Here is a 24,806-nt window from a genome sequence, read left to right on the forward strand (position 1 = left end):
GGTAAGCTTGTATACGCCATGGCTGCTAAACGGATCCTCTGAATTAATGTTAGTTAGTTTTCGCCCCAGATTGTTCGATGTATTGAACGCTGTGCTAATGTTGTATTTCTTAAAGAAGTTTGCCAATTTATATGTTGTTTTTCCAGTGTATGTCATAGTCGTCCAGGTGTAATTATTTTCTTTTTCATTATTTCTTTTTGGTTCTCCATGCGTCCTTCTGAGCTTATCTACTAGTGCTTTTTTATATCCGTTGTTTGCAGCAATGTTATATATGACTTCAAGCTCTCTCTTATATGCTTCTTGTGTAAGAGGTGTTCTTTCAAGTCTATGTACCAAAATCGTTCCAATATACATCATTTATACACCCTGTCGGAAAATCAACAAAACAACAAGTCAATTTTAAAATATTAGTAACCTGCGTAGCCCACTGTGAATCGTTGTCGTAGTAGCTGACATTATCGGTAGTCTCCGTTTAGCCATTTGAATGCTTTCGTCAGTCACAATCTTCGACGTAAGGCATTCGGAGCTTATGAGTGGCAAGCGAGTGACGAATGTGAATTTAAAACGCGGCGCATGCATATTTTATATGGTGTGAATTAGCTTTTTTGAAGGTGAAACGTGGATGACGGACTAGTCCAACAGCTACGTGTTCGGTGACGGTGACTACAAGGAAGGCGCGGAGACATATACGAAGACGAAACAAACGCAATCATATTTTGTGTGAGTGAGTTTATGTGCAAAAAAAGAAAAAACAAAACTAACGAAATTGAAAAAAATGTATATTTGTATGTACATACATATACATAAATAAAAACACTAATACATAGTCGGGCAGAAAAAAACGTATGAACAAAACGAAACCAAAATTCCCAAAATAACTTTTGAACATTGCGTAGAACCAAATTATCAAGCAACAAAAAGTAAAAAGGATTTTTTCGAACAATTGTTTCGAATGCAAAAAATTAAAGACATTTTTAAATCTATAATATAAAGAATAAACACATACTTGTGTATTTATTATGTTGGTATGTATGAATGTAAGTTAAATTTTCTCGTGTACTGATAGTGCAGAGGACTTGGCCGAGCCGCCACATCACTTTAAAGCCGGAGTCATTGGTGCCGTATGTCGTATCGCTGTATCCGTATCCCTAACGTAATCAGCTGTTTATCGTTACGACGGTAAACCAAAACCCAATTGGTTGGCTACGATACGGTTACGACCTTAGCGGCACCAATAATCGATTGCATTGATTCTCATAAGGTTGGTCGAATCAGCTGTTAAAAGGTTACCGATACGGTTACCGATAAAGCACCAATGTCTCCAGCTTAACTCATTTCAACAGCCTGTTAGAGCTGATAAAAAAAAATATTTTCTAAAAAGGTATGCAAGTAAGCATTTACATAGGGGCACACGCGCATAAATATGCAGCAATAAAATTAGGGAAGCCAAAACAAACTATATGACTGTGCTTGTGTTTGTATGTAGTCTTGAGCTCAATAGAAAAGGGAATAATTGCATGACGTATTGAAGGGCAAACCGAAATTATTCACATTTTTAGTGAGTCAATAAGCCATACTAAAATTGTCAAACGAAGAAATCTTGATGTGACCATCGAAAAGATTTTCTCAAGTATGTTGTATATCAAAAAATTAGTTTCAGAAAAATATTCACTCTTACCTATTTATTTTTTAATATCGAAGAATTTGATTCCGTCTACAATTGCTGTTTTGGCCCACTGGCCGATTAACGAACGTTTTGGGTGTTCGGATCTCTCAAATGTGCGCTTTTCCTATTAGTGCTCTTTCAAATACACTTATACTTATGCATACATACTTTTTTATACCCAGTGGTGCTGGCGTACATGGTACTATTAATAACCCAGTGGAACTAGAAATTCAATAACACAAAACAAGGCCCGGTTTCAACATTTAAAGATATTTGATCAATTTATACTTACTAGAGTTCGCCCAGTTGTTGAAATTCCAACACTACAGATGCCAGATGCTTTCCTTCCTCTCCTTTCCTCCTTTTCTTCCCTTTCCCTCTCTTTTATATTTTTCTCTCTTCTTTCCATTCCTTTACTAAATTTTACTTCATTTTATCTTATTTAATTAAATTAAATTTTTTATGTTATTTTTTTATTTAGTTTTATTTTATGTTATTTTATTTTTTTACTTTATTTTATTAACTTCAAAATAGTATACAAAGTTCCAACCTGAATATATGTTTTTGTAAGCACTTTGAACAGCAGCAAAGAAAATTATACATTTACTCATATTTGCTGACTCTCGCGCTATACTTCCAACAAAACAACTATGTACATTGTGAATGATAACGAAGTGTGATATCTTCTGCATAGACGTCAAAATTCCAAAGTGATTGGATCACCTGATTTGAAATTGCCTATCGCTGTCTCATTCTGTATCTCTTTCTATCATCCGCTGAAGATAGGTGCCGCCATATAGAACACCCTGTCAAAACGCTAAAAAGTAGCCATATTGAACATCCTGTCAGGCAGTTGACAGATAAGATATCACACTTAAGGCTCCATTACTGATACTTAGCATAGACTTGACTTGACTTGGCGTAAACTTGGCAACTTAGCCACGATTATACTCCACTTAGCGCATACAATCTGGCATCATAATCAATAAATGTCAATTTGTATGACAAAATGTCAAAATGAAATGGAAACAAACAAATGGCATCTCAAAATATAAACGTCACTTAGAACTTACATAGAAAATCAAAATTCAACAGACTTCTAAGTCAAGTTAAGTGTTGCTAAGGTTTGAGTAATCAGTAACATGCAATGTTCATTTAACAGAACTGTAAGTGACAGTTCTCAAGTCAAGTCAAGTCTATGCTAAGTATCAGTAATGAAGCATTTAGTCATCATTCACAATGACTATGTTTACGCTCCTCGTACATATGCTCTCGAGATTAATTCTGAGCCCGTTTGTATGGCTGCTGGTTTTCTCAACACAACAACATCAAACATAGGCAGCATCCGTATTGTGAGTGTATTAAGCCGGAGTCATTGGTGCCGTATGTCGTATCGCTGTATCCGTATCCCTAACGTAATCAGCTGTTTATTGTTATGACGGTAAACCAAAATCCAATTGGTTGACTACGATACGGTTACGACCTTAGCGGCACCAATAATCGATTGCATTGATTCTCATAAGGTTGGTCGAATCAGCTGTTATAAGGTTACCGATACGGTTACCGATAAAGCACCAATGTCTCCACCTTTATCATTGTTTAAATCAGTGGTCTCCAACAGTGTTGCCAGGTGATGAAAAAAAAGAAGCTAGATTGGCAAAAAAAAAGGTTAGAAAAGGCTAAATTTAAAAAAAAAAGAATCAAAAAAAGCCAGAAATTTTTTTGGTTAATTCATTAAATTTGTTTATATTTTAGTTTACACATTTGTAAATAAAAACTTATAAACATAACTTCTTGTTTCAAAACATATCAGGCACATTTTCCTTGACTAGCACGTGGAATTACTTTAAATGATTGCATATGTGTATATATGTACATAAACGAAAATATTACAAACTAATTATTTATATAAAATATTCCCTGTCTGAAGAATTAGAATAGCTTAAGTCTACGTATAAAGTATAGCTATTTACCATAGATATGAGATCATCAGTAATTTCAAAATCATTATAACATTTAGATAAGCGTTTTAACGAGCATCTAATATTAAGCAGCGCATTAAGCATTACAATTTTTAGTTTGTTCCTTAATTTAGTTTTCAGAATTTTCATGCCACTAAAAATTCTTTCAACCTCCGCGTTACTGAGTGGTAATACTAAAAAACTAAATATGAATTCGACAAGTTCTAAGAAAGGAGGTTCGTTTAATGCATTTTTATGTTCTCGGACTTCCGACCAAAATTCCATGGTGGAGTGTACATTTTTCCATTGTCTAGTTATAAATTTTCGCCACTGCAGCTCTATTAATGCTATTTGTCTTGAAGAATAAGTATACCTCTCTTTTTCAAAGTAAGAAAATACATGAGGCTTTGAAACTTTTTCAACGAATTTTCAGCAGAAAAAATTAATCTTTTGTAGAGAACTCATATTATAAGGTATTAGGTGTTCACAGGAACTATTGAAATTATTTTATTTTTGAAATTATTAAAAATACAATCGGAGTAAAAAAGGCTAGAAAAAAGTCACGAAGCTAAACCCAAAATTTCGAGGCTAAAGGCAAAAAAAGGCTAAATCTAGCCTCGAAAAGGCTAACTTGGCAACACTGGTCTCCAATTTGAAAACTGTGGCTGTGTGAGTAAAACTAAAATCATCTTATTGGTAGTGGTTTAGTTTTTGATGAAAAATCAATGGAGTAAAACGTATGCACGCATGTTTGTTAACACACAAAAAGTAACTCGTAAATATGCCATACAAATACTACTTTATTGCTAGAGTTTAAGGAAAAATTTAAACAAAATAAATTGTTAACATTAAACCATGAAAACATTCTGCGCATGAGCGTTTGTTTGCAAAATATATTTTCGCAAATGCGCAAATAAACAATAGCCTCATCCGATGTCGCTACTCTGCTTGTTCAGCGACAACTAAAAACGAAAGAGAATAATAATACGTGTAAAGTGGCGCCAATAATTATTTCACTAAATGAGGACCGCTGGTTTAAATACTAGTTTGGAGTTGGTAGTGGTGTCGTTTTTAAATTAATATATTAGTGCTATATTTAACTTTTTTGAAATTGTTTAATGGCCTGTACTTTTCTTTGAGAAAAGCTGTCGATAAATATATAATTGTTTATGCCTTGGAATTATAGTTTGGCAGTAAAAGATGGACAAAATTTTCATCTTACCCAGAAATATCACCTCCGTCCGCGACTAAAAATTTACATCCATCATCTTCAGACGTAGTATTATCAATTTTAAGTTTAAGATAAAACAATTCAAGGCTTAGCCAAAACCAAAAACAAAATAAAATTTTTCAATTATAGAAAAATTAAAAAAACAATAATCATTACAAAAAATCATTGTTCTGGCCTTGAGCTCGTTTCGAACCTTGAATACTTTATCAATAGGCCGATAAAACAAAAACAATTGATAAAAAAATTTATATTAATGTTAAATTTGACTACTTTGCGACACGCCAAAAATTGGCTTTCCTAAAATTAAAAAGTTATCATTGGTCCCCTCCGCATTTCTGTCCTTCCTCTCCTCATCCGCCGCACATTTATTCTTTCTGTTTCTTTATCTTGCACTCTCCCACTCCTTCTCTTATTACCGCTCTGAAGCCGTTGCCGACTCTTCTCCATTTTCCTCTCCTTTCTTTTTCCTTCTGAATCTGAAATTGAGGATTGTTTTCTCAAGTCTCAAGGAAATTAAAAAAAAAAAAGTTAAGTGTAAAAATTTGCCGCTTCCCAGGAAATAAATTTTTTTTTTAATTTTGTGTTTTGGTGGTTATTTTTGTTCAAAACACAGCCAGCCCGACCATTTCGGGAACGATTTATGTGGCCACGTTAAACCTTCAGGCCATTCCCTTCCTCCCTACCCCCAAGTTCCATGAGGAGCTTGGGGTCGCTAGAGCCTCGTCTGTTAGTAAAACAGGATTCGCCGCGGATAGGTGAGGTTGACAATTGGGTTTGGAGAAGCTATATATTGCGCTGGCAACCTGAAAGGTTGCGCTACACAGCCCCTTGAATCTGGTATTTTAGTCGCCTCTTACGACAGGCATACCTACCGCGGGTATATTCTGATCCCCTAATCCGCTGGGGATTTTCCATCACTTGTTTTGATGGTTTTCACTGGCTTGCCAGATTACCCCATTTTAGCCGACCCATACTTATTTGTATGGATTATTTTTTTTTAAATCGTGGCTAATGTCAAAACAAACCCTCAAACTCCTTATTCTGCAGCGATTATTGAACCTGTCTCCTCAGTTCTAGCAAGGGTGATAGAATTACCATAAAATGGGCCATCAACTGTGGTGGCCACCACTTGGTCGATGTAAATCACTTGTTTTTCGAAAGGATTAAATGAACGCATTTCACAAGCAGAGCCAAAGTTTTTCATCAATAAATATGAAAGCAAAAAAACGTCGCCTGAGGTATGTATATTAGACTTGGCCGATTTATTAACCGATATCGCTCCATCGATTTTTCGATAGGATTCGGGCTCAGGAAAATAAGTTCCACTCCGCATACTCAAAAAAATAATTTTCGAGCCTGCGAAAAAAAAATGGCGAAAGGGTAAATTTTTCGGCCAATACACTCCCCAAAACCCAAAAAATATTTTTATTTTTTTTTTAAACTGTTATCGCCAACTTTTTTACAACAGTTTTTTGAAAAAAAAAATAAAAATATTTTTTGGGTTTTGGCGAGTGTTTTGGCCGAAAAATTGAGCCTTTCGCCATTTTTTTCGCAGGCTCGAAAATTATTTTTTTTGAATATGCGTAGTGGAACTTTTTTTTCCTGAGCCCAAATCCTATCGAAAAATCGGTGGCGCGATATCGGTTAATAAATCGACCAAGTCTAATATACATACCTCAGGCGACGTGTTTTTGCTTTCATATTTATTGATGAAAAACTTTGGCTCTGCTTGTGAAATGCGTTCATTTAATCCTTTCGAAAAACAAGTGATTTACATCGACCAAGTGGTGGCCACCACAGTTGATGGCCCATTTTATGGTAATTCTATCACCCTTGCTAGAACTGAGGAGACAGGTTCAATAATCGCTGCAGAATAAGGAGTTTGAGGTTTGTTTTGACATTAGCCACGATTTAAAAAAAAATAATCCATACAAATAAGTATGGGTCGGCTAAAATGGGGTAATCTGGCAAGCCAGTGAAAACCATCAAAACAAGTGATGGAAAATCCCCAGCGGATTAGGGGATCAGAATATACCCGCGGTAGGTATGCCTGTCGTAAGAGGCGACTAAAATACCAGATTCAAGGGGCTGTGTAGCGCAACCTTTCAGGTTGCCAGCGCAATATATAGCTTCTCCAAACCCAATTGTCAACCTCACCTATCCGCGGCGAATCCTGTTTTACTAACAGACGAGGCTCTAGCGACCCCAAGCTCCTCATGGAACTTGGGGGTAGGGAGGGAGGGAATGGCCTGAAGGTTTAACGTGGCCACATAAATCGTTCCCGAAATGGTCGGGCTGGCACCTTAATGGTGCTATGGTACCGGAGCGTATCGGATTTGTATCCGGCAAAGGACCATCACATCGATAACACTCCCCAAAGACTTCGGGGAGCAACCTTATCGCTACAACAACAACAACAACATTAGGCTAAAATGATTCCTTCAGAATATTTCACATTCTTGAAGAGGAAACAAGTTCATGTAGATTTGTATTCTGTGCTTGTTTATTTCCCATATGTCAAGCCCAAAGTGATATTTGGAGCCATTTGCAAAAGTTATAGCGATTTTCAAAAGGTTGATTACTTTTCATCCATCCAGAAACTTTCGGAGTGTAACAGCATACCTTACGGCTTATAAGGACTTTAAAGCATAAACTTAGGTTTTAAGCCATTATATATTATATTTTTGTTTTTTTTTTTTGCCTGTTGGCCTACTTATTATTTTTTTCGTTGTAGCTAGCAGTTTATACCAAGTCGGTTAAAAGTCCATCAAAGCTACGAAAATGTTGATCGGGTGCCCAAATAGCAAGAAAAGCTTAGCAAATCTTAATATTTAAATGTTAATATTTGAAAAGGCAGCAGCTTCGGAATAATTTTATAGAATACTACATTTTATAGCAAAAAAAAAAAAAAATAAGTATATGCTCACAATTTGCGTTAGTCGTACAGGGGCCCGTTTCACGAAAATACAAGTCTTGTAATACAAGTGAATTTGTTTTGACAAATTTTTCTTTTTAGAACATGTTTGCTTGTAATAAAATATTGTAAGGAATTTTGGGAAATCCTTGTTATTATACACTTTCTGCAAACGTTCGAATCGCTAAATTGTCGAATAAACAACTCCAATATTCAGTGATGCAAAATGGTCTTTATTAGACTACTTTGAGAGCACTTCACAATAACACTTATACTTCACAACTAATTGCGTGTTTAAATCAAACTGATTACTGATTACTCAGCTTGCGCTGCTTTTATACTCTCCGTTGCTTCGTTCGCATATTTCTACTAACGTCTAGACGTTGTAGAACTGCTGTATCTCCTACTTGGTAATTTCTATATACATGTATATTTGTAGTTTATGTCTATCTTATAGCCATATGCGGGTGTATGCGTGAGTACTACTTCGTTGCCTTGTATGTATGTGTGTAAATCAGGGATGCACCGTAACGTTAAGCTAATCGTTTATCAAAAAATTTCCACCGTTTCCGTTGAAACACTTCGAAATATTATCGATAAAAAAATTATGAAGATAAATTGTATCTCGTTTTTAACCGAAACGAAAAGCTTTCGTTAACGTTAAAAACGTTAACAAAAACGTGATACTTTATGTTTGAATTGTGCTGGCAATGCTATAGCCATGGTGAAGCCGTAAGGTGGTAACAGCGAGCGGACATACACACAAACTCCATGTAATTTGTTTGTGTAATTCGTTGGTGGTAATGTCAAAAATACTCTGAGAAATATTCGTACTGTCAAAATTCATGAGAAAAGTTGCAATCAGCTTGGCTAATGCTTTCACCTTCAATGACTTCGCCATCAATCAGCTTTGCCAGCATAGTTTGAAATTAATAATCAACATAAACGATTTGATTTCGTTTTGATATGGCAGAAAACGAAACAAAATCATTTCGTTAATTTTACGTTCTTAACGTTAATAAACAAAACGAAATGACTTTGTTTCGTTTATTAACGTTAATTATCGTAACGAAATGATATCGGTTCGTTGGTTAAGCATGCCTGGTGTAAATGATGATTGATTTGTTTACGTACACAAGAGTGGCAGCTTATTGTTGTTGTGCCTTTACTTATTTAGTATCAGCTTAGTGATGCTAATATTCGTCACAATATGTTGTATTTAACGTGGCCCAGGGCGTATGATGAACATCAAACTATTCAGGTTAGAAAAAGTTATACGAGCGGTGATGTAAAAATATAATTACTGGCGTATGCTGATGATATTCACATTATTGGCCTTAACTAATGCGCCGTGATAGAACTTTGGATTAGATAAAAAGGCAAAAAAAAGTGTGACTTGCGGTAAATGAGAACAAGACGAAGTACTTGCTGTCATCCATGAAATAATCGTGGTATTCGCGCCTTGACTGCCATGTCACTTTTGATGGATGGAACCAGCGACGTATGGCTCGAAATCATAGACGGTGTCGAGAGAAGATGCAAGAGCCATCTCGTCTGTTCGAGAGTAAGTTCTTCGGAAGATGTATGGTTCTGTCCGGGATGCCGACGGGGAGCATCGAAGGAAGTGTAATAATGACCTGTATGAGTTTTACGCGGATATGAAGATAGTCTAGCGAATAAAAACCCCAAGACTTCGATGGCTGGGTCATGTTATGTGAATGGTCGAAGACTCTGCAATCAAGAAAGTTCTTCAATCGAAACCGCAGTTTAGAAGCAGAACAAGGTAGATACTTTCACTGAGCTGGGGGAGGCAGGTGGAGGAAGACATTACCACTCTTGTTGCTCCCAAGTGACGTCACTTATTGCGCATCAGGGATAGCTTGCGCGATTTGTTACGAAACGGCTAAAATCGCTTAGGCGGTTAAGAGGCAATTAATGACGATCAACTCAGAGTATCGTATTGGTAACTTTGCAACTTTTATGCATTGGGGGATGTATATTAGAGATATACGCCGCCAATAAACGCCGCCGCCGATTATTGTCGTTTTTCGCACGCTACCGCCGAATGTCAAAAATATCGGCGGCGGCGGCGGCGTCGGGCGCATTACTATATTTTCTACTCGTTTAAGACTGTTTAGGCCATTTATTGTTCATGTCGAAAATTAGTCGGATATGGTCGAAAGTAGTATCAACGGATGCGCATCACTGCCAGTTATAAGAAACTAGTTGCGAAATTTAACTCTTTCTAACTGTTCAAAAGTTATTTCAAAAACAGGCTCTTGCGATGTCAGCTTAAGACGGACGTTGCATCACCTAATTCACCAAGTTCTTAAAACAAAACATTAAAAGAAAAGTTATATAGGTAATAAATTTACCTATATGCTCACTTTGCATACTTTTTTCAAAAAATTAATAATGAACAATTAATTCAAATAAAATGACCCAAGGCGAACATGTTTTCAAATTGTCCTCAAGTTGTTAAAAAAAGCAAATTGCCCAAAAAAGGTGTCGATATTTTTTTAAATTTTATATTCCGATTGGCTGAAAGAATAAGCGAAATCAGTGATGCAAGATCCTTTAGTAGGTTTTAGGGGCATAAACACTCCTTTGAAATGATTCTTACCTCATACTTTAGTTGAGGATATATGTACGTATGAGAAGGGTTTGAAAAAACACTTGGGCTTACATTCAAACATCTGTTCTTTATTTGCGAAACTATACCATAGCGTATGAAATGTAAATTTTGATTTTCACACATCATCCTTCAACACCCAAGTCTCCCGGTTTAACATTTCCTAAAGTTGGCAGCCCTATTCAAAACTAGTCCCTACACGTTATGGCTCCTTTTACAAATGTGAATACGTAGGCACATATATTTACCTGGTGAGGCTTTGTCCTTCGCAAGAACACTCCAAGTGGTGAAGCAAAAGCTTTCCCAAGACAGTCGAATTAAAGAGGGTGTGTGCTACTACCCTAATGTAGTGGACAGTCGAACTAGTCTGAAAACTGAAGCTACGCGGTCATCCCTAATGAGCTCTTATATCATAAGGCCGGAAAACAGCAGTTAACATCTTTCAACTTAAAATCGGTCGACTTTCATTCCAAATTATCGTTTTGATTTAACGAAGACTATTGAAATCACTTTTGTGAACACAAACGTCTGCAAACTTTGGTCTACATTTTAAAAATTTTATGCAGGGACTTGTAAAATCTTAATTATGTAGATGCACCGAGGATTATACGATTTTCACCCATGAGTTACGCAATGACATCTACTTAGACTGCTTATGATTTCGAGGGCGGCATCCTTGGCCGAATAGTCACTCCCTAACGTTTCAATGTGTTTCTCTAGTGTAGCTCCGTAGCATAGCGCGACAAATACATCCGTTAGAAAGTTTTCGGAGCTACACCTAGAACTTCTAGGAAAGTCACGTCGACGAAGGTATGAGTTCGAAGTCGCAGTCCTATAGCTTTTGTGCTGGCATATGGTGTGAGGGTCAGGAGGCGTGGTAGCGACTGGTGGTCGGGATTGCTACTGTTCGCATATCGGGAATTGTAGCTCTTAAAAACAGCCGAAAAAACTTGAGGCGCCCTGTGCCACGAGTGTCATGAGTATTAATAGACCATTAATAGCAACCGTAAGACGCCTTTGTGCGTAACCAAGGAGCCAAAAATGATTTAAAGAAATTATGTTCGCGACGATTATTAGGAGTTAACCCCAGGTGGAACTACGCTTTGCACGAGATATACATACAAAAGTGTGACCATTTAATGTATCTCTATTTCTTTTCAGCAGACGCAGCAGTACCAATCCCAAAGACCAGGGTTAGGTTCGAAGCCTCTCTGGAGTAAGCGACAATCCCTCCGCAAGGAGCTACTCCTGAAAATTTTTTAACGATCTGCGAGATTTTGAGGCAAAAACCCCGAATCTTTCCGAAATGGCCAAAACGTTGACTTCCTTAAATACATACAAACAAAACCTTTCCTAAATATAATTTTTTTTAATAGAAAAATCAAGCTTTTTAAAATGAGAACACCGTATATAATAGAGCCTACGCCGCCGAGAAAGTGATCGGCGTAAAGCTGGAGTCATTGGTGCCGTATGTCGTATCGCTGTATCCGTATCCCTAACGTAATCAGCTGTTTATCGTTACGACGGTAAACCAAAACCCAATTGGTTGGCTACGATACGGTTACGACCTTAGCGGCACCAATAATCGATTGCATTGATTCTCATAAGGTTGGTCGAATCAGCTGTTATAAGGTTACCGATAAAGCACCAATGTCTCCAGCTTAAATCTCTAATGTACATACATATCTACGTACAAAAATGGCAGCTAAAAATATTACTCAGAAACATGCTGTCATCAAAGTCCTCTAACGGGAGGCCAAGGAAACTGGCAGCTTCAACAGGGGTGGACCATAGGGAAGTTGCTTTTAGAAGCGTAGGTTCCACATTACAGTTCAAAATATGGTTGGTGTCATGTGGGGACACAACGCATGCAGGACGTACATTACGTATGTCGGGGTTGATTCTGGACGAGTTGGATCACAGTGACTAGTGTCTCCTTTGGTAGTCTGCTTTTATCTTCTGCAAGGGTTGGATGTGAGATCCTTGCGGACTGGCCAGTTCAACCTAACCTATTACTCACCTGGTCAAAATGTATCCAAAACGAAAAATATATTCGCCAAAAAGCCCGATTTGCATTAAATTTGGGATAGCTTTTATACATAGTAAATAAAGGAATATGCCTTAAAAAACTACTTTGGTGCTTCGGAACGCTCTAATACATGCATATACATATGTAAATACACAAATACTTATACTCAATATCTAAGTAAGTCAAAGTATTGTACAAAAGCATACTTGAAATTTACAAATAAATATATTAGTGTCATTCACGTTTCAGCCATTCATTCTCTATGTTGTTGTATTCAAATGCCATTTCTGCTAGATGTGACAATTAACGTTGTTATTGGCGTAGTCATCACCGTCGTCGTAGTCAACACAGACGTTGCTTTCGTAATCACTTGCAGTTTGGTCTTACAAATATATATGTATGTCTATAGAGCTGTGTGTAAGTTGATGTGTTCTTTATACATATTTGCAAATATTGTATACACTACATGGTTAGACGCCCCAGAACACCATCTGCATAATGAGGCGAGAATACTCCCCATCAGGGAGAGAAATGAGATGCTGACCAAACAGTTTCTGTTGAATACCCAGAAACCTGGGCATCCCAACAGACATCTGATTGACGAACCAGCACCGCCTAGGGGCCTAAGGAGTCATCTCCGTAAGCATTTTGAGGAATACGGCACCTGAGAACCCAGCCGTATGAAGCGAAAAAACACAAGCAGGTCCTTGGTGAACTCCATAGGCAGGCGTCGGACCTTTATGTCGGGAATTGCCCGGTGAATCCAGTACTTGAAGAAAAATATCCAGAACTCGCGGAAGAGGAACGCATACTCCCCAGGGAAACGCGTGTCACTCTTGCTCAACTTAGTTCTGGATACAGTAACAGGTTAAACTCTTACCTATCCAGAATCAACCTCGACATACAAAATGTATGCCCCGCTTGCAATGTGTCCCCACATGACACCAACCATCTCTTTAATTGTAATGTGGAACCAACGCCTCTAACACCCCTTTCCTTATGGTCCACCCCTGTTGAAACGGCAAGTTTCCTTGGACTCCCGTTAGAGGATATTGATGACAATCTGTGATCGGTCGCGGCTATTAGGTGGGGCGAGCATTGCTACAACAACAACAACAACAACAGACGCAGTGTGGTCGTCGCCTTAGCCGACATTTTACACGTCGAGGACCTAAAAATCTCCCCAAATGTGTCAATCTCACTGCTAACTTTTCTAAATTGCTTAGAACTCGATCTACAGATATGACCCATATACCAAACATTATTGGTCCAGATCAAATAAACACAGAGGAATGATGATTTATAAGTAGGATTATAGGGAAGGAAGATGGAAACCGGGGAGGGATGTGCCACCTATCCATATTTTGTTATAGCTGGATATATGGGACCTATATACAAAATGATATTGGTTCAATTCATATTGTCCCAGAGTTATACAGCCCAATTCTAAATATTCCCTCGGAATTTTGGTCTCGCGGAATTTTTTATTCCCGCGGAAAAATTCCCCCAATTCTTTTCTCCGAGGGAGAACAATAATTGGGGAATAGGAATTTCGAATTTTCGAAGTCAGCTGTTTTGTCAATTGAAATTTACAAAAACAACAACAAATACCAAGTTTATCTGAAAACCGCCTTACAAACAGGCATAACTTCAACACATAACTACATACGAATTATGTAATGTGTGGATATATTATCTATATTATCTATGCGAAGAAGGCAATTGGGAAAAACTTTACAACAACTAAGGCATGACGTAGCTGAATGCGTTTATAACCATTTCAACTATCGTAGGAGTGCGGGTTCGACTCCCACTCCCGGGAGAAAAAGCTTTGAAGAGATTTACAAGGTATAAACGAAACAGCTGTCGCCTTGTCCGTCCTGATGTCACGTTGTTTAAATTTTTCCCAAATTATTAAATAAATTATAAAAATTAAAAAATTGCTTGCAATAAATGTTTTCATACATTTAAAGCGATACGGGCAATCCCCGGTTAACTCATATATTTCTTATTTTGTTTAAAAAATTGAAAAGTTTAATTATTGTTGCAAATTTGTTTGAAATTGAGAAATAAAATATAAACAATGCACAGTATTGTATTTCATGTGGTATTCACTGAAATGATTAATGAATTGGTGCCATAGCAACATCAACAGAGGGGCATAAGAAGAAGATGGCGGGATAACGCAAATCTGCCGGAGTTGCCTGCTTCCAGTCAGCAAAGCAATTTTCTGGCGCCCAGGTCGAGTTGAATTCGTCTTTGGTTATATGCCAAAATCTATTGAAGCCTTCTTAAAAAATCCTTGCGCAATTTCTGGATGGCTGCATCAAATATACGAAGAGCTCTTCCGTTGCTTGTGATATACTTTTCGACTTAAAATAAAGGATATTGTTGTAGAGTGTACATATTTTAGCACAAATGTGTCCAAATAAGTGAATAACACTTATTAAACACTTCCTAAAAGAACCAATTTACTTTAACTATTTTGATGCATTCCCTTTAATTTAACAAGTGAAAAAACTCCTAAGGAATGGCAGAGAAATCTCCCTCTAACTCATATTCATAATACTTACTTTTCTCCCATAACCGGTTTCCGCTTTTCCGAAAATTGTTCAGAATAGGAGGAAAGGGAGAAGTGAAAAAACCCACAAGGAATTTTGATTTAGAATACGAGGAATGGGAGAAGGGAAAAACTCGCACGGAATTTTTGTATAGAATTGGGCTGATACCGATTTAAAAAATTGTTCACAGGGGAGCGGGTAGCATTGTATTGACAAGCAGAAAATCTCAAATTTATGCTAAACTTGAATATGTTTTAACAGAAGTTAAAACTACTTAATATAGAAGAAATAGGATCAACTTTGTTAAAGCGGGCCACCTAAAACAATTTTTACTTAGATAACTAAAATAGTTACCTTGTTTGTTAGAGAGTCAAATATAGGCATTTTTCCTATAATTTGTTTTTAACAAACTCCATACTTTCGAGTTTATAGTGGAACTAACAAACCCGGCAAACGTTGGTCTGCCCTAACTTTTGTCTAGTTGTATAACTTTTAAGACGTTTTTACCTCTTGCTCTCCCTTCTCTCTTCCGTTTTTTGTACTTTCCTCTCTCTGCGTATCTTCCCCTCTCCGTCTTTTCCGTTCCTTCTTTTCTCTCTAGCTCGCCCTACTTCTCCTTCCCCCGCACCATCTATCCCTATCTATCTATCTTCGTCTAACTCTATTTAATTCTCAGTCTCTTTCCCTTCCCTCGTTTTTTCCCTCTCTTGTTTTTTTTATTCTTCTCCATCACTTATTCCCAGTCCCAGAGGCTGCATACTATTTCATAAAAAAAATAAACACAAAAAATTTTGTAAAAAGAATTAAGGAGTGGGGCACCCTTTCATAATTAAGAATTTATTTTTTTTTATGGAATATTGAGTTCAATAAGGGCTTTAATGTAGAAAACTTACGTAATTATTTTATTAAGCCTCTGTGTGCAATTGCTATTACATCGATTACAGAGGTTACCACTGTAGAGGAGTTAGACAGGTGCAAACACTTCTTATCAAAGGCAAAGGCCACCATGGTGGAGTAAAGACTTAAAACTTCTTAGAGGACAGGTAAAGGGCACTGTGTATATAAGGTTCAATGTGGTCAGAAAAACCTTCGGGGAATGTCTTTATGGCTACAAAAACAACAACAACGTGGATTGGTAACACAGTAGTGAAAACTACTTTGAGCCGCTACTCAACTTTTGTTGCAAATGAAGCGCAACTCCTTCAACCGCAATTTATAGCTTCTCCAACCCAATTGTTAACCTCACCTACCCGTGGCGGTTTCTTTCGCAACCGAGGCTCTGGCGACCACAAGTTCCTCATGGAACTAGAATGTGGGGCCGGGATAGCCTGGAAGGCTCAATGTGCTCATATTACACCGTTCCCGAGATGGTCGGGCTTGAAACTTAACGGTGATTGTTACCGGAGCGTACCGGTTCTGTATCCGGCAAAAGACCATCAACATCGATAATACTCCCGAAAACAATGGAAAAGTGTCTTTATCGCTGCAACAACAACAGACAACATATATCAGCAAAAAGTTTTCGCGAAATTTTTTATATGAATGGCTAAGTCGAAATAAGTTTCACGTGATAAATCTGAATCTCTCTTAATATACATATATACACGCAACATCTTGCGCGATCATTAAAATGAGAAAATAATTATGTGATGCGGTCATAATGTAACTAGGGAATGTTTTGTACAAAATGAAATGCATCCCTGTAGTGTACATTTTAGTTCACCACATGGTAGAACAGAAAACGAGTTTCTTGACCACAGCTGCGCTCCTGTTCACTCGCCGTGTACCCAAACACATGTGCGAGAATGGAGCAACCAGCTCCTCAACCGAACAGTTAGCAAGAAAAAGTGTACAATATGGAAAAATAGCGTGTGCAATCAAGTTCCCGCAATTTTTATTTATATCATCTAATTTTATTGCTGAAAATTTGTGAAATAATGAAATTAAGGTTTATGAAAGTGGTAGGCTTATGGAATAGTTAAAAGTTCAGCGGCAACAAAGTCAATTTTGCTGTAAAATTTCAGGTAATCAATCAACAAAACAAAAAGGCAAGAGTGTGCATGAGTATGGGTGTTCTATAACGTCATTTTTCAGCGAACAATCGCACGTCCGAATAGCGCACGGTGGGTTATTTGATTAATCTAGCTGGCCAAAATTAAAAGAGCAGTTATTTCTGTTAAAAAAGTGGTTGCCTTCTTATTATGAATGGAAATATTTGACAATAAATTCACGATGTTCCGCGCAGAATTACTTTGGGTCGGGGCCCCGGTTTCGATGGACCCTGGGTCATTTTTTGGCATTACATGAGATATGTCAATATGGGTATCAAACGAAAGATATTTTACTCCGCATTTCTATTGACATTTTTTAAGAGGGTTGCCACCTCACCATCTCGGAAACGGCTTAACCGATTTGGATAAATTTGGTGCATGATATAGTATTACATTTTAAGACTTCACCTGGGAGTTGCCACTGAGAATGTTTTCACAAGGTTGCCACCTTTTTTAAGTTAAAACAAATTAGATGAGATATGCCAATAAGGATATCAAAGGAAAGGTATTTCACTCCCGCTCTCCGTTATGTACATGTTTAGGTTGGGTTGTCACCTCATACCAACTACGATCTAAAAAAAAAAAATATTTGGAAAAAAGTTGGAAAAGGTTCAGCAGAAAGCAGCATCTCTTGACTCTCTTTTGCCATTGATCGTTTCTTTATTCGGAGCCTCTATCGTTAAAAAAGGATCCGAAGTTAAAAGCAATCTCTTCATTACATCGAAGTTGCAAGAAGTTCTTGAATGTTTTCTTGCAAAACTATCACGATAAAGGCGAAAATATGTGTTCCTTGCTTCACTGGCTTCCTCTGATAATTGGCCGAAAGGCAATAAATAATTTTCGATAACAGTTGCACCAAATTTGAATTTTGTGTACTGTTGGAGGCATCGGTAACCAAGGATAAATGCTAATATACAGCTCTGCAGTTTTCATGACAGTCTCTTACAAAATTGATCACCACTCAAAAAACCGCGGGTATGCGCAGCCGTTTTTGTTATTACTCTTGAAACACACAAGCTTATGTATTGCTAAAAGATTACTGCTATGAAAAAAAGATCTTTTTTGTGTTTTGTAATATGATCGGTTAAAATATATGTGTATATATATATATGTTTTGTAGAATCTTTTCGTAGGCTAATCCGATCTAACCTCTGCTTAGTGCAAATGAAACGTTTTCATGTTTAATAAGTGTAATTCTTTATGTAAAATTGTGCAATTTTTAATGTGAATTAAACATTGTGAGTGTATTGACTATGTTATATGTATCTATGTATGTTTGTGCATTTGTAATTTTTTTTTCCACCAGCAAATGAAATGGAAGACATTACAAAAAATTATATATATCTTTTTGTTTGCAAAGTTTTTAAAAAATTTAATATTGAAAAGTAGTAGCAATACAAGTAGAATAACTCAGTTAAAACATGCAGTATAAAAAATCGAACATATGAATTAAAAACACATTTACCTGTCCTAAAAGAAAATGTAACTAGATTTGATTAAGGTTAAACAAGTGAACAAGTATTTAGGTTAGAAGGGTATATTGCTTTTTAATCCAAAAATACATCGAACTGCACATAATTTTTATACAACTTTAAATGTGCGCCGTTAGCTCCGTTGATGTTGCAGATGGGCTTTGGGGTATGTATACCATTCAGTGGACATCTAGGAACGCCAGAGAGTATATTTAAAACCAGTAAGGAAGGCTAATTTCGGGTTTAACCGAACATTACATACTCAGCTGAGAGCTTTGGAGACAAAATAATAGAAAATCACCATATAGGAAATACCCCAGCGGGTTAGGGGGTCAGAATATATCCGCGGTAGGTATACCTGTCTTAAGAGGGGACTAAAATAACAGATTCAAGGGGCTGTGTAGCGCAACCCTTCAGCTTGCCAACCCAATTGTCAACCTCACCTATCCGCGGCGAATCCTGTTTCACTAACAGACGAAGCTCTGGCGACCCTAAGCTCCTCATGGAACTTGGGGTGGGGGAGGGAGGGGATGGCCTGCAGGTTTAATGTGGCCACATAAATCGTTCCCGAGATGGTCGGGCTAGCACCTTAATGGATCTGTGGTACCGGAGAGTACCGGATCTGTATCCGGCAAAGGACCATCACATCGATAACACTCCCCAAAGCCTTCGGGAGCAACCTTATCGCTACAACTTCAATGGTATGGAAAAATGGAAAATGAACCTAGGGTAACCCTGGAATGTGCTTGTATGACATTGGTATCAAATGGAAGGTAGTAAAGAGTATTTTAAGAGGGAGTGTACCATAGTTCTTAGAAAAATCGCCAAAAAAGGTGGACCAGGGGTGACTCTAGAATGTGTTTGTACGATATGGGTATCAAAAATATGGTATTAATGAGGGTTTTAAAAGGGAGTGAACCTTAGTTGTATATGTGAAGGCGTCATCATCTGCCGGTTACCGCTAATTTATTTATATATGTAATACCACGGACAGTATTCCTGCCATTATTCCAAGGGCTCTTGATTTCGCCGTGCAGAACTTTTTCATTTTCTTCTACTTAATATGGTAGATGTCACACCCATTTTACAAAGTTTTTTCTAAAGTTACATTTTGCGTCAAAAAACCAATCCTATCACCATTTTTCATCCCTTTTTTCGTATTTGGTATATAATTATGGCATTTTTTTTCATTTTTCGAAATTTTCGATATCGAAAAAAGGGGGCGGGGGAATATTTTGAATAAGGTGCCACGATATTCAAACTTTTGTTGATTTGTAGGGGTAGAGGGGTCCTAAAAATCACAAAATTATCATCCGCAGCTCTAGGAAACTCTTAGTTTATGAAATATAAGCTTTTTAATTTCCAAATTTAGTAAAATTTCAACTTAAGTCCTCCACTTAAAATTCGGGTCGCACATGATAATTTTGTGATTTTTAGGACCCCCTCTACCCCTACAAATCAACAAAAGTTTGAAAATCCTGGCACCTTATATAAAACCCAACCCCCAAATTTCATTAAGATAACTCAAAATTTACTGAAGTGTGTTTACGGACGGATGGACGGACGGATCGACATAGCTAAATGAATTTCTTTTTTCGCCCAAATCATTTTGATATATAGTTTATGCCGTTACAGGGTACCGTTATGCGAACAAAATTAATATACTCTGTGAGCTCTGCTCAGCTGAGTATAAAAAATTGGAATATTTTGAAAAATCGACTTTTGGCCATCCATATTGATCAAATACCCCACCGTGCAGCGTGACGGAGTCAGAACGATATTACAAATTTATGGTAAATATAGCGTGCTTGCTTAGACCCATTGTGATTAAACGTAAAATTCAGAGTTTGTTTACAAAATCGAAAAAGTAGGCACATCGCCAACAGCACCAACAATGCCGAATAAATTTTTAGTGATGTCATCAGAAGTTTCGTTTCGTGGTCGTGTTGTCGTAGCTGTCGACGTAGTTTCACAGTTTCTTTTGCTATTATTGTGCAAATTTGTTCCAAAAAAGGAAATATTTATCAGCTGCATCTGGAGTGGTCAGTGTCTTCAACATTTTCCAATAACAATTTTTGTTGGTTATAGTGTACATGTAATAACTTGACTAAAAGCCACTACGTATACTTTGTATGTTTGTTGGAACTAGTTGAGTTGCCTTTAATCACGGCAGCTGTCTTCACATTTTCATTGAGAAGTTGCAAAAAAAAATATCAACATAAATTGATGACGAAGTCAAAAGAGATGAATTGGGTTAACTCTATCCATTCATTATCTTCGCGCTAAATATGGATTTCTAAACTTTGTTATCTGTATTCATAAAGTGGGAAAGTTCGTTTGTGCCGGAGTTATGTATATTTGTAAGTTGAAATATCTTTTAAAAAATATTCGTGGTGTACGTAGATTGGTTATTTTTGCTGAGTACATGTAATTACCTGGGAATCTAAATAATTGTGTCGTTGACTGCTTTTTTCTTCGCTCTCGCACAATTGTATAATTTTTTCGTATAAAATGTATCGATCCCATCGTTTTTTAAGGTTTTGTTGTTTTAATATTACATCTGCCAATCCAATGGGCGCACAATATACGGAAGCTGCTGTTAGAATCACTGGGTTGAACTGGCCGGTCAATAAAGACCACACAGTTTGATAATGGCGTGGTTGTTGTTTTAACTTTTGATAGGTCTAGCGCAACGAGTACTGTTCTATGGTGGGAGTTTTGATCTAAACCGCAATTTATCTGGGTTCTGATGGCATTTAGCGCGGTGGTGGTTCTATGGAGTTTTCTGAAGCCATGCTGATAACAGGCTACCTGCAAAGCCTTCCCAGTGTCATCAGCGTCTATATATGTATGTATATATGGTTTTACATATTTTTATCCCATTGCCATCCCAGTAGTACCTAAACATGCTGACGTTTGATCAGGATCTACATTTTGGTGCCGGAGTCAGAGCCGTAATAAAATCCTCAAATCCCTTGCTGGCAGTACTTGGGGAAAAGACAGAAACGCTCAATACCACATACAAAGCAATTGGCCAGCCGACTGCGTGCTACGCGTCCCCTATGGTCGCCAAGCCTAAAAATTACCCACTGGAAGAAGCTACAGGCCTGCCAAAATACTGCTCTCAGAATCGCCACGTGCTGTCTTCTTATCTCCCCAGAACACCATCTACATAATGAGGCGAGAATACTCCCCATCAGGGAGAGAAATGAGATGCTAACCAACAATTCCTGTTGAATACCCAGAAACCTGGGCATCCCAACATACATCTGAGTGATGAGCCAACACCGCCTAGCGACTTAAGCAAGCATTTTGAGGAAATACGCCACCTGAGAACTCGGGATTCAAGGGGTTGTGTAGCGCAATATTTAGCTTCTCCAACCCAATTGCCAACCTCACCTTCGAGCGGCGAATCCAGTTTCTTTAACAGACGAGGCTCTGGCGACCCCAAGCTCCTCATGGAACTTGGGGGTGGGGAGGGAGGGATGGCCTGAAGGTTCAATGTGGCCATATAAATCGTTCCCGAGATGGTCGGGCCAGCACCTTAATGGTGCTGTGTTACCGGAGCGTGTCGGATCTGTGTCCGACAAAGGACCATCACATCGATAACACTCCCCAAAGCCTTCGGGGAGTAACCTAATCGCTACAACAACAACACCTGAGAACTCAGCCGTATAAAGCAAAAAAACACAAGCAGGTCCTTGGGGAACTCCACAAACAGGCGTCGGACCTTTATGCCAGGAATTGCCCGGTGAATCCAGTACTCACAGAACAGTCCCCAAAACTTGTGGAAGAGGAACGCATACTCCCCAGGGAAACGCGAGTCACTCTAGCTCAACTTCGTTCTGGATACTGTAACAGGTTAAACTCTTACCTATCCAGAATCAACCCCGACTTATAAAATATGTGCCCCGCTTGCAATGTGTCCTCACATGACACCAACCATCTCTTTAATTGTAATTTGGAAACAACGCCTCTAACACACCTTTCACTATGGTCCACCCCTGTTGAAACAGAAAGTTTCCTTGGACTCCCGTTAAAGGATATTGATGACAATTTGTGATCGGTCGCAGCTGTTAGGTGGGGCGAAGCACTGCACAACAACAACAGGCAATTTATTCAGATTAGGAATGGGGTTTTTGCAGATTATCAATAATTTGCTCAGCGGGAACATCAAAAGCCACACTGACAACGGAATCAGATTCCATTCTGCGCATCGCACCTGCTTTCCAAGTAACCAATAACACAACCTTCAAGGGATTGTGTAGCACAACCGTTCCGATGAGTTTGGACTGAATGACCTCGGAACAGTTCAGAATACTGCAGTTAAATTGTAACGGCTATCTGGGAAGATTATTGAGATAGCTGCCTTCATGAAGCAACACAATACCTGTGAAGTTTACCACAAAATCTGTTTTGCAGGCTCGATCTGTATAATGTAGATATAAAGTCCAGAAAAAATTCCGCGAGCGGAATTGGGGGCGGACTCGCATTTATGACCCATCACTGTGCTGTATAATTTATTTGAAACTGACATCGGCCGCAGAGAGGAAGGAATATCTGTTCGATCAGGGGAAGCGAATATATGTATATACCTTGCGCCCCAGTGCATATCTCTCTGATATCCGTGCTCTTACTGGCGCAAATCGCATTATTGTAGGATATTTTAATCCCCGATCTTAGAACTCCGACCTGCAAGCAGGCAGCAAATATAAGTTGTTCTGCACAATAAACGGGGATAACCCCAACGCCCCGTCACAACGTTAGCGAATAACTTGTCAACTGGCAGCCGAAGCTAACATTAGCATCCGGCAAATACCTGTACTCCTCTTGGCTAGACCGACAAGCCGAATCCACCATGTCTGAAGGCCGCCGTTTCATTAACTTCAACACTACTATAAGTCTGCACAGACAATATTTTTGCTGCCGTCCCAATCCCGAACATTGTGGATTGTCCTTTGCAGCAAATTAACGCGAGTCACTCTAGCTCAACTTCGATCTGGATAGTTTAACCTGTTAACTCTTACCTATCCAGAATCAACACCGACATACAAAATATATGTCCTGCTTGTAACGTGTCCCCACATGACACCATCTCTTCAACTGTATTGTGGAACCAATGCCTTTAACACCCCTCTCATTATGGTCCACCCCTGTTGAAACAGCAAGTTTCATTGGACTTAGAGGATATTGATGAGAATTTGTGATCGGTCGAACCTATTGGATGTGGCGAAGCACTGCTATAACAACAACATTTTCCTTTGCCGGATGCATATCCGATACGTTCCGGTAACAAGCACAATTAAGGTACCAACCCGACTATCTCGGGAACGATTTAGTATGACCACGTGATCCATGAGGAACTTGGGGTCGCCAGAGTCTCCGCTGTTAGAGTAACAGGATTCGCCCCGGGTAGGTGAGTTTGACAATTGGTCTGGAGACCACAAAGCCTTGAATCAATTTGGTATTTTAGTCGCCTCTACGACAGGCATACCTGCCGCGAGTATATTCTAAGCCCCTAACCCGCTGGGGCGTATACCGAAATCAACATACACAACCAACCCTTGCAAAAGAAGAAAGCAGACTACCAAACCAGATATGAATCACCCTGGCCCAACTTCGTTCTGGATACTGCAGCAGGTTATCTTACTTGTAACCCCGATATAATTGCAGGTCCAGTATTCGAAAATAATGGAAATAAAAAATGACTCCACTTGACACCAAGCCCCTAACTCCCATGTATCTTTAATCCAACCCTGTTGAAACTACAAGTAGATGATATCTTTGACTATTTGTGAGTTATTGCATCTATTGGATGGTGCGAAGCACTGCTACAACAACAAAAACAGATGGAATCATTATTTGAGAGGGCCGGGACGCATTTGACTCACTGAAGAAAATTTCCAAGATTAATGTGTGTATTATTCGAAGTTTAATCGTTGCCATTTAGTGATTGGCTGGAAAACTAAAAGTCTGTTTCCGGATTCGAGTATGTGGTAACACAACGGACCAAAAAAGTATCAAGTGGATACTATTTCGTAAGCCTTACACCAATGCATGTACATATGTTTGTTGACAATTGAGTAACGATAAAATCGTGGCCAAGTTAATTTATAAATGAGTAATGCAAGTTAAATGCATGAATGGTTTAGCACATATGTATGTATGTTTACTTCGAAATTTATTAATTTGGTATTGTAAATGCAAACCAATAATTATTAAAACACCAAACTCAAACACACAATTTGGATTACCCCAGCGGGTTAGGGGGTTAGAATATACCCGCGGT

At 38.3% G+C, this 24,806-nt stretch overlaps 1 protein-coding gene across 10 annotated transcripts in view; it reads left to right on the plus strand.

Moving 5' to 3' along the window:
- The first annotated feature begins 506 nt into the window (after window positions 1-506).
- Window positions 507-24,806, plus strand: part of CrebB (Cyclic-AMP response element binding protein B) — an 84,749-nt gene continuing 60,449 nt past the window's right edge. For 4 of the 10 annotated variants that reach the window (XR_010953016.1, XM_067783724.1, XM_067783733.1 and 1 more), the window contains exon 1: window positions 16,789-17,018. The gene's annotated coding sequence lies outside the window, so the exon portion shown is untranslated. The other 6 variants (XM_067783728.1, XM_067783729.1, XM_067783725.1 and 3 more) reach the window with 6 other exon arrangements.

This window comes from Eurosta solidaginis, chromosome 4 (genome assembly GCF_040869045.1).
Source record: "Eurosta solidaginis isolate ZX-2024a chromosome 4, ASM4086904v1, whole genome shotgun sequence".
NCBI lineage: Eukaryota > Metazoa > Arthropoda > Insecta > Diptera > Tephritidae > Eurosta > Eurosta solidaginis.